Below are 11,187 nucleotides of genomic sequence, written 5' to 3'. Positions count from 1 at the left end.
AGAAGAGGATCTAGATCGAGGGACAACCGGAAGACAACGGTAAGTCTACCAATCCCCCCTCTTTCACATTTCATAAAGGAAGAAATCATAATAGCTGTATTCGTTTGTTGCTAAGGCGCTGTCACACCTTAGGTGGATAGGATCGTCCTGCATAGGCATTTTTCCCCACAACAAGGTGAGGGTTTATGTTTCAATGAAAACCTCTTTGTCCATATCTAAAAAGTTAGCCCATGGCACAGGGTTCCTTAGGTGGCTTAAGGCATCCATGAAAATTATCTTGATAATGTCATGATGGGAAATGTGTTGGTGCTTACCTTCCCTCACTTTCTGGCTCATTTCAATGATGGACTATAAGAGGAAATGTGGGGTGATTGAGTCTATTTGGAATTGGTAGCTCTATCTAAACCTTAGCTCATAGAGCAGCCTAAATTGATAGGCATACACAATGCTCAACCTCCCCTTACAGAATATGTACTTGAGGATGTGATAGGCCACTTCATCCCAAGGGTAAGGGAGGTTGTCTCTTCTTACTCCATTTTTGTCTTCCACATGCTTCTCTCTATGGAGGAGGAAGTTTTTCTTGGTTTTAACATCTATTTTCTTATCCTCCTTGCTCCATCGAACTCCTAAGGGTATGGTAGTTACTCTACTTATAAGCTCTGCACTCAAATGGATTGTGTTGTAGCAACTACAACCACCCTCCAAAATTTATGCCTGCACCCAATTTCGGAGCCTCCCTTGAGAGTTTCACTTGATGACTACACACACTCAGGATCACTCCATGAGCTCATGTGAGTCTTCACACCCACCTTGATTGATCATTTCACCCAAGTTTTTGCATGTTGATGTCAAAGTCATGTTTACGACCATGTTATGGTTATACTCAAAGTCTTCACTTCGTGTGTACTTGTTGTGCTCACTATGAAAACATCTGTCGCACTCACACATGGAGTCACATTCACTATCGCGCAAGTGTCGTCATGGTCGAAAAACGATCAATCACAAGTGTCACGCTTGTCGCTTATACTGTCAGTCAGTCATGTTGAGCATGTGTGTCTAGATGGTTTGAGTCATCTCGTCATCAAGTCATGTAAGTGTGTGTTTGCAAGATCACATATGCATCTTTCGCTCGTTCACACACTTAGTCACTTTGTTGAAGTTTTAACGACCGGATTCCCCTCTGACAACCATACCATCACCCCACCATCGACTCGATCGACTCTCACCCAGAACAACACAGAAACACCAATCAAGCCATTTCAAGTTGCGCTATCTGCAAGAAAATCAATCAACCTTCATGCTGGTCAACAAGAGAGTTTGACCCGACAACCACCCCGAGACTGACTCCCCTCAAAAATTACGCAGAGGCTATAGACGTTGCCTACTCTGCTAACAGAGAAAATTGTCCAGACAGGCCAGATAGACACCCAGTGCCCGTCCCTGTCTCCCTCAGAAAATTGTGTAGTTTTTCTAGCCAACCCTCCTGACAATCGATCAGCTACTTACTTAGAAAATTGTGCAGTGTTTCCAGCCAGCCCTCCTGACAGTCGACCAGCTACTGACGCAGAAAATTGTGCAGTTTTCATGAGCAAGTCCTCTACTACCCAGTAGTCGCCTCAGCTCAGAAACTGCGTAGAGGTGACCAGCAGAACAGCCTCCCAACATCATCGCATTTTTTCTCGCTAGCAGCTCCCGGCAGCTAACTCACAGTTCCCTCTAGGAATTGCATAATTTTTTCTACCACGCTCCAACAGATGACTACGAGCTCCCTCTAGGAATTGTGCAGTTTTTGCTGCCAAGCTCCCAACAGCTGACTACCAGTTCCCCTCAAGAATTGTATAGTTTTTGCTGCTAGTGACCCAATAGCTAACTGCTAGTTCCCCTAAGGAATTACGTAGTTTTTGCTTCCAATCTCTTGCTACCCGCTCGTGCGGGAAATTGCACAAATTTTTCCTGCCCAGCCTTTCTGCAACCCACACTGTTCCTCTCAAAAAATACACAGTTTTTTCCTCCAGCTAAGCCAAACCCTGCGGACACTCACTATCGATCTAGATTGCCCATCTTCATCACTGAGTGACCCCTGCATAGTTCTCATCAACAGTGCCCGAAGCCTCCATCCCACCTCGCAACCTTGTCACCTCTCCTAGTCACCTGCATCTGAAATGATCATGCATCATGGTAGACTAGGAGGTTTATGGATTTGATGTCATCTCGTCATGAGTGACTGCAAACATAGGTACACAAACAAACATGGCGCGATGATGGATGGGATGAACAAAGGGAACACATGCAGAAGGACAGGTTCACCAATGGACGAACAAACGATGCATGCAAAGAGATGTTCTCATGAACGGATGATCATGCAAAGATGTGTTCGTAGACAAACGGACGAGAAAACATGCAAGATGTATTCACGAGCGGACGGACAAGCGAACATGCACCTTTCGCGAACGGATGAACCTATCAAGCTTACCAACATACAAGCAAGGAGAAATGTGTGAATGCAACATCAATTGAACCAATGACCATCGAAGACTCCACGCACTTTGCCATGCAGAGGTGAAGTTGTGACCCACCATGAGGACATCCATGCACACCACCAGCGACACGAATGTACCATCATTGTCATGTTGAGTCATGTCATGAGCCATGACGTCCACATCTCTATTGTGGGTTATACTGTCAATCAATGTAATGTAACATGGAAGTCCAAGAGACCCACTTGTTGTACGAAGAGTCATGTAAAGTCAAAAAGTCATGGAAGTCAAACAGTCATGAGGGTAGTTGAACAGCCACAAGGGTCAGTTTCACTCTTGGCTATAAATACCCCCTCATTTGTACATGCAAAGGACTTTTCACCTTAGCTCCTCCCATATAGCCTTGAGAGTCTGTAATCTTTTCTTTGAGGAGTAAGTAGTGGCTCCAACGCCCTGCACGCAGGGTTAGTGATGTATGGTGTAACGATGTGTCTTGGAACTTTCGCTTAATTCAAAAGCCTACTCATAGGCCAGCATGTTTTCACACATGTATTGTAACTCTTTTAAGACTAATCTTTAACATTTGTCATGCATGTTGCTTTAACCTGTGTTTAACACTTGAAATAATTCACTTGTTGTAATACATATATGTTAATAAATGTGTTGTATATGCGGTTAATGCTGCCTCACCTGTGTAGACTACTCTCTTGGACATCAGATAGGCCTTTCACATAAAACTTGCTATAACAACCATTGTACTCACGTGGACTAATCCGTTGAGTTTTATATGTGTTGTCTTCCCTTGTGTGTTGTGACTTTCGCATCTGTGTGGACTATTCCGCCGGAAGCTGTGCATGCCCTGTTGTGTTGTGTGTTCCTAGCAGAGTTGGGACTAGTCCCAACCAACTTGGGACTCACTCCCACCCTATCCCTCTACGGTGAAAGAAATTTTGACACAAGTGACACTTACAATCACCAGGCACACGAACCTCACTTCTCGAAAGACAAACCAGACCACTCTCATGTGTTGACAAGTAAGAGTTGAGACAAATATTTAAGATGATGGAAACTGGGCCATCATACTAGATGGAACTCCCACACCAATGGTGTGACGTCTAGTTGGGACTTCATACCGGGGTGATCCCCTGAATTTTGGCGGGTCCAGCACCATCAACAGATTTCAAGTCCCATAACAATAGTAGTGGCACTATTTTCTTCCTGAGAATTGAGGGCCATGCAAAATACATGGGTTACCTCATCATCATAGCCTTTTTAACTGTTCAAAAACTCTCATCCACTGTTGTCTCAGAAAAATGTCCATAACAAGGGGATTTTTATGGATTCTTTTGGTGTTTGTGGGGACTCTTATGTTGAAACCTCCTCATTCCTCCTATTATTCCTTCTCTAGGTTATATTAGGTGTATTTTCAATATTTTCCTCAGAGAAATCTCAGGTGCAAAGATGGTGGTTAGTTTTCTTTTTGACAGAGGAGGAGAAGGATGATAATTTTTACTATGAAAAAATATTTTCTTTGTCCCTATCTTGCCTTCTTATATGATAAATTTTCAAACGAAATTACTACACAATGGTTGCTACAAGGTACCTGATTTAAGTAGAATTAATCATGCAAGTGTATGGAAATTAGAGAGGGAGGAGGCCACTTACACTTTTGAAAATGACTCTGTCATGTCCATGATGCTTTGAGCAAAACTTCTGGTGGTTTTAGCTCCCTTTCTCCCGTTAACTCATCCCTATAGCAATTCAGATCCTCCTGTAGCACCTGCAAACTCAGCCTATACCAGTTCGGTGTAACCCTAGGCAAACTCTGGTAGAATCTAGCTCATCCTTTAGTACCTTGGTGGGTCTCCCGAATTTTTTTCTATAAATGAGCAATTATGCAAGTGGAATCGAGCCTCGTACTTTTATTATGTTTTGGGGTAATGGCTCAGAGCGCTTTGGTGCCTTGGCTCTTGCACGAATTTCCTTTTTTAATCGTTGCCCCCACTCCTCATAATCATCACCCCAGTTAATTTTACTTTTCCATGTTGCATGGGTGGATGAGTGAACTATAATTTACTAATCGAAGGTGGTCAGGTTCACTGGCCACCTCCAGCCCATAAAAACTCCATTCTTGATCATTAAACATATTTTTTACCATTATGTACATAGGGAAGAGGTGAGGGGTGTCATACCTGAGCCTACCTGTGATGTCAAAGTGTTGGAGATACATGTAGGTTGTTGTTGATCTGATGATTTATTATTTTACCCCTAAAGGTGCTAACTTTCCTTGTTTACTTATGCACAGGTCTTCACAACATAATGATGTAGTCGACTAATGAAATATTTCTTCCATGCAAGCCTCCTTCTAGTGTTTGATCTGTTGTTGTTGGAGTGGATATATGACCTTACATCTACTCTTTGGGAATGGTGTGACCTTTATAAGCTTTAGTAATGGCCTCATGATGCCTCGGGGTGGTTGGATCTTCTTCTCTAGAGCTATAAAAAAACATCTGGTACAAGATATTGTTGGAACTGTGCAATCTTCTATATGACTGATCTCCTTCCTATAGCAGTCACTTAGTTCCCCCTCAAGACTTCATATTGCATTCAAGTATTATTAAAAATCATAGTGGGTTTAAGTATAGGATCAGAATCATCATAAGGTGGTGAAGGTAGTGAAAAATGTGAAGGAAAAGACTTTTTTCTGTGTTTTTTTGTGTATGGCAGAAGTGGAATTTTGAGGATGAATTTGACTGAATGGGTTGGATGAGTGATGAAGGAATTTTGGTGGACCTCTCCCAACATTTCCCAAGGAAAACATGACCTTTTGGCCCCTTTTTCCAAGTGGATCTCCCTCCTATAGCATTTCAGGTTACTCTTGTAGGAATTTAGGTCAGTCCTGTAGTAGTTCAGGACAGTCTTGTAGCATTTCAAAAATGAGGCAAAATGTTGGGTGTGGAGCTTAATTATCTTCTTTATTCATAGGTAACACCGCATTGGACCCTAGTTCATAATGTGGTGGAAACGTCGCCCGTAATATTTTCGTTGCAAGGGGGGTCCGGGGGGGTGGCTGCTATCTTTGGGAGCCCCCCCCCAACCCTCGGCGAGGGATCGAGGGCAGTTCCCCAAAGCTAAAAATAGATGTAAAATTGTCTTGTAAAATGTTGTAATTTCATAGTCAATTTGAGCCGTTCTTTAGGCGGAGATCTGATGGTAGAAGTTATGTTTAATTTAGGGTTTTTTTCCCTAGAAGGCAGCCCCTCGCTATATATGAGGGAATTGTATTGTGACTAGGTAGATCTGTATTATAAGTGCGAAAGAGAGAGGAGATTGTGTGAGAGCGAAGAAGGAATTACAATGGATCTGTTCTAGGTTGTATCTCTTCAGTTTGCTGGATAATATAAAAGGAAGGACTGGTTGTTTCTCCATGGACGTAGCCCAAATTGGGTGAACCACGTATATCTATGTCTCTCTTGTTTTATGCGTTTTCTGTGTTTACGTTTCTGCAATATAATTTATGAGTTCCATTTCTCTGTAATATATAATTTTCTAACACAAAACATGGTTCAATTGTTGGCTAGATGATGGAGAGAGTTAGGGAGGTGGATGAAGAGGATGAAAATACAATGAATGGCTAGGAAAGATGGAGAAATGAACTAAGGAACTTGTTCTATAACCACTATCCTTCTGACTGTCTGGAGTCCTGCAAAAGAGAAATGTTAGCAAAATTGATGTAAGGACTCCCCCCTTGTGTCTTATTTTATTTATGTTTTTTTTTAGACATGTAGACTTCCTCTGGAGAGGTTTTCAACCTGCATGCCTTCCCTAGGCGCCTCAAATGAGGTTTTCACCTAGGGATCTTTTCATCTTATTTTCCCTCTTTTTTTATTATTATTATTTTTCCTCTTCTTCCTTTTTCTTTCTCTTGTTCTGGCTCACATAGGTTTTCAACCCTAGAGTTGGCCTTAGATTCCTCATGGGGGTTTTCATCTAGGCCCCTTTATTTTTCTTTTTTCCTTTATTTTTTATAAACTTTGTTGACTGAGGGTTGTGAGCCTCCCAATCACATTCAACTCTTTGTTGATTGAGCTAATAAACTCTTCCTTGGACAGAGGTATTTTATAGAAATTCAACTTGTAACCATTGACAAGTAAGGGAATAACTTCCTCATCATTTGTTTTGATTTAGAAACACCCATTCAAATGACATATTTCCACTAGACGGGGAACCAACCATCTTGCCATTAATTTTCCCTTGAAATCCTTGAATCTAGAATCATACAATAGGTCCCAATCACCTTCTTGAAAATTCCTCTCCCTAATGTGTTTGTCATGCAAAATATTCCTCTGTAGTTGGATTACCTCAGTGTGCAGGAGAGCTTGCAGCCTGAATTCATCTAAACCATTAAGTTGGAGCATCCTCTCTTGTTGTGCTGCAGTGAGGTCCAAGTCTAACTAAGTTTTCATCCTTAAGGTATTGTATTCAAATTCAATGAACAGCAAGGCCTTCTTCCCATAGACTAGTTCGAATGGAGTAAATCCAGTGGTGGCCTTCCAAGTGGTGTTGTAAGCCCAAGTGACTTCTACAAGTCTGTTTTCCCAATCCTTTTTTTTGCTGCTAAAAATCTTGGTCAAGATGTTCTCCAATGCTTTATTTGTGGCCTCCACTTGCCCATTTTCCTGAGGGTGATAGGCACTGGATGTCATGTGCTTGATGTGGTGTTGCTTCATGAGATCTTCGATTATATTTGAAGTGAATTGTGTTCCTTAATCAGTGACCAACTCTCTTGGAAAACCAAACTTGTAGAAGATGTTCTTCGTCATAAACATGGCCACCATCTCCTTAGTTGATACCTTAATTTCCTTTGTTTCATCCCATTTATTTGAGTAATCATTGCACATAATGATATACTTCTTCTGTCCTGATGGGGGATCAATGGGCCCAATGAAGTCTATACCCCATTTCTCAAATAGCTCTAAAGTCACTTAAGGTTATAAGGGAATTTGATTCTTAGGTGTAGGCTTACCCATCCTTTGGCATTGATCACACCTGGTGGTGTATCTTCGTGCATCTTGATGTAGAGTGGGCCAGTAGTAACCTGCTTGTAGAACCTTGGAGGTTGTTCTCTTAGCAACAAAGTGGCCTCCACAAGGTCCATCATGGCATGCAAAGAGGATTTCAAAAACCTCCTCTTCCCTCACACATATCCTCAAGATCTTATCTAGCCCCAACTTGAAAATATTTCACCTAAACCAAGTGAATGGGGCACTTTTCCTAAAAATCATTCTTTTCTTCTTGGAGGATAAATTAGGAGGGAAGCTCCCAGCAACCAAGTAGTTGTTTTTATCAGTAAACCAAGTAGAGATCACTGAGATGGAAAAGAGGTGTTCATCTGGGAGTTGATCATCTACCATTTCTTCCTTTTCTGCAGGAAATGTTAGTCTTAACAAGAAATATGAAATCACATTCTCTTTTCATGATTTGTCAATAATAGTCAAATCAAATTGTTGCAATAACAACAACCATCTAATTATCCTAGCACTGACATCAGGTTTAGTCACTAAATACTTAATGATTGTTTGATAACCAGTGATGTAATTCCTAAAATTGTTCAAAAAATGTACCACAACCAAGAGTTCCTTTTCAGTGATTGTATAATTTAACATAGCTTTAGAAAGGTTCTTACTAATGAAATAGATAGCATAAGGCAATTTGGCTTCCACTTGTCCTAAGGCAACCCCTACAGCTTTATCTATTACATTCGTATGTATATGGAAATGTAATTCCCATTTGGGACCTCTAAGGATGGGTGCATTGTTCAACATTTCTTTTAACACTATGAAGGCTTCTTTAAGGTTGTTTTCCCCAAAAAATTTTGAATCTTTAGCCAGCAGTACAAATAAGCGTGAAGCCAGTTTACTAAATTATTTAATGAACCTTCTATAATACTTGACTAGTCCAAGAAATCATTGGACATCTCTTTGTTTTTTAGGGATAGGGGCCCTTTTAATGATGGAAATTTTGTTTCGTTCAACCTATATCCCTTCCTTGGATATGGAATGACTAAGGAAAGTCCCTGCATTAATCAAAAATTCACATTTCTTAGGACTCAATGAAAGATTCATTTCAATGCATTTCTTTAATACTTTGCACAGATTAGAAAGAGCTTCTAGGAATTTACATCCATAAGGATGTAGAAAATCCTGTAGATTCACAATCTCAAGTAATCTACTAAAACAAGAGACGAATCTACTTCTACTCTTTACAGCGGAAGCACATAAAGATCGAGCGAAACAATAATCGACAAGAGGAACAACATCAATGGCACATAATACAATAAGTATATGGGAAAGCCACAGCTCAAAACCCGACTATATTTATTGCATTAATTATAAATCCAAGATTATAATACAATGCTTGTTCTCACAAGAACAATCCCAACACTCAGTAAAATCAATCTCCAACTCAAAAGCAAGCTCAAGCCAAATCCAAGACTCTTCTCTGCTCTCCAAGCCTCCTATTTCCTTACGCCCTTAGTCAAATAATTCGGATGAATACAATATGCTATGCTCAATCTTGAGCTTAACCTGCACAAGTATTTCCTATCCTCCACCTGATAACTTCCTTTGGCCAATACTTAGCCAAATTTCCAAGCCTCCAAGCTTCTAACTCTTTGCACAATTCCTGAAAGAATTAGCCTGTATTAGGGAAATTCCTCTTCCATAAGTGCGCAATCCAAAATTAGGTCCAGTTCCCTATTTCATGCACCATATGTACAACTCAGAAAATTATACAACAAATAGTACATTGTTCTTGCACTCTATTCTCAACTGGGCCTTTCTCAAAATCGACATGCATGAGTTTCTGATGAGGGAATCTTGTAGAAATTCCCACTGTAGATCAACAAATTATGCAACGTACTAAAGTAAAATACAAGATCTACTTCTACATCAAACTTTGCGGAAGCTTAATCGAATATGAGCAAGATCAATGAGAACACATATAACTGAGAATGAGAAATCAATCACACATAACACAGAAGAAATGACTCGGGGAAAGCCTCAGCCTAAAACCCCAATCTTTGTATTATCATACAAGTGGAAAATATGTTCAATTTACAAAAAGAATCAGCTCTCAAGCTATCCTGCTCTCTCTACAATCAAACAATACAACTCATAGATTGAATAGACACAGTATATGTCCTCCTCAATCCCTCCAAGCCTCCTATTTCCTTGCGTATTTTTTCTTAGGGTCCAGTGATGCCACATCTGTGAATTGGCCTCATCACACTCACAAAACCTGAAGAAGTAACTGCGCAATCCTCAAGGAAAGAATTCCTTGTGCATGCAAGAGATATTCACAATGGAATATTCTAGCAACTATAGTACAATCTCCCTCCATCTGATCTCAATTGGATCTCTGTCTAAACTCACATGCATGAGTTATTTATGAGAGAATATTCAGTTAACTGAAGTGCAGTAGTCACATGCATGCATGCATTAACTAACTGAACTCACAATTAATTCAACAAATTGTTTGAATTAATCTAACTGGACTTGACTCAGTTAACTGAGACAACTAATTACAACTCATCCTTATCTCTTTAACTGATGGATAAATTCCTCAACCCGCGATCTCCACTCGAAAATAAGGAATTTTATATTTTTTTAAGTTTTTTAATACATATACGCGGGTTGGATATACACAGACCCGCGTATACACGCGTTTAACTCAGGGCAATGTCACGTATAAGGGATAAAACATTGTTTTTTAAATTTTAGGACCAGATCTGGAAGGAGGGGTTGCCCTAGGCCATGAGTACAGCATCACAAACCATAAGAGTGAGATTTGGAGCTATAAAAACATTCTCCCACGTATCCAGCATCAATCTATTATCTTCCCTTGAGTGTTTCCGCCCATCTCTAAAAGTATCAGCATGAGTGGATGTCATAGAAAATTTTAGGGGCGAATGTTCACCCTTTGGCGAAATTAAGGGGTTTTAAATTTTTAGTGGGCGAATATTTTGTATCATAGTACATTTTTACAAATCACCTCAAATAGCCCACCTTATTTTAAGGGAGAGGGTAAAAAAGGTAAATTTAGCCCTTGAAATTAGGAGTTACAACCTTCCATTCGCCCATTTTCAAGAATAGGTTTTATTTAAGTGAATCCATTCGCCCATTTTCAAGAATATGTTTTATTTAAGTGAATCCTATGGGCCAAAGGCCCAAATACCATATTTATAAAACAGGTATGGTAAATTAATAAAAATATAAATAAATGAGAGGTATGGTAAATTAATAAAAATATAAATAAATGAGAGGTATGGTAAATAAATAAAACATTTTTTATATTTACTCCATAAGTCACCTTATATGCATGCAAGGGTGTAAACAAATAAAAGTATAAGTAAAGTGGAGGTATCGTAAATAAATAAAACGTCTTTTTATACTTACTCAAAAGGTATGGTAAATAAATAAAAATATAAATAAACTAGACGCATGGTAAATAAATAGAACCTCTTTTTATATTTAGTCCATAACCCTCGTTCTATTTATGAAGGCTCAAGAAAGAGGTTTTATTTAAGTGAATCCTATGGGCCAAATACCATATTTGTAAAAGAGTTATGGTAAATTAATAAAAATATAAATAAACAAGAGGTATGGTAAACAAATAAAATATTTTTTAATATTTATTCCATAAGTCACCT

The sequence above is a fragment of the Pinus tabuliformis genome, chromosome 8, assembly GCF_031772625.1.
Source record: "Pinus tabuliformis cultivar Carrire ecotype Pingquan chromosome 8, CPIR1, whole genome shotgun sequence".
Classification (NCBI taxonomy): Eukaryota; Viridiplantae; Streptophyta; class Pinopsida; order Pinales; family Pinaceae; genus Pinus; species Pinus tabuliformis.
The sequence above is the reverse complement of the archived record's forward strand: the minus strand, read 5'-3'. Positions refer to the sequence as shown.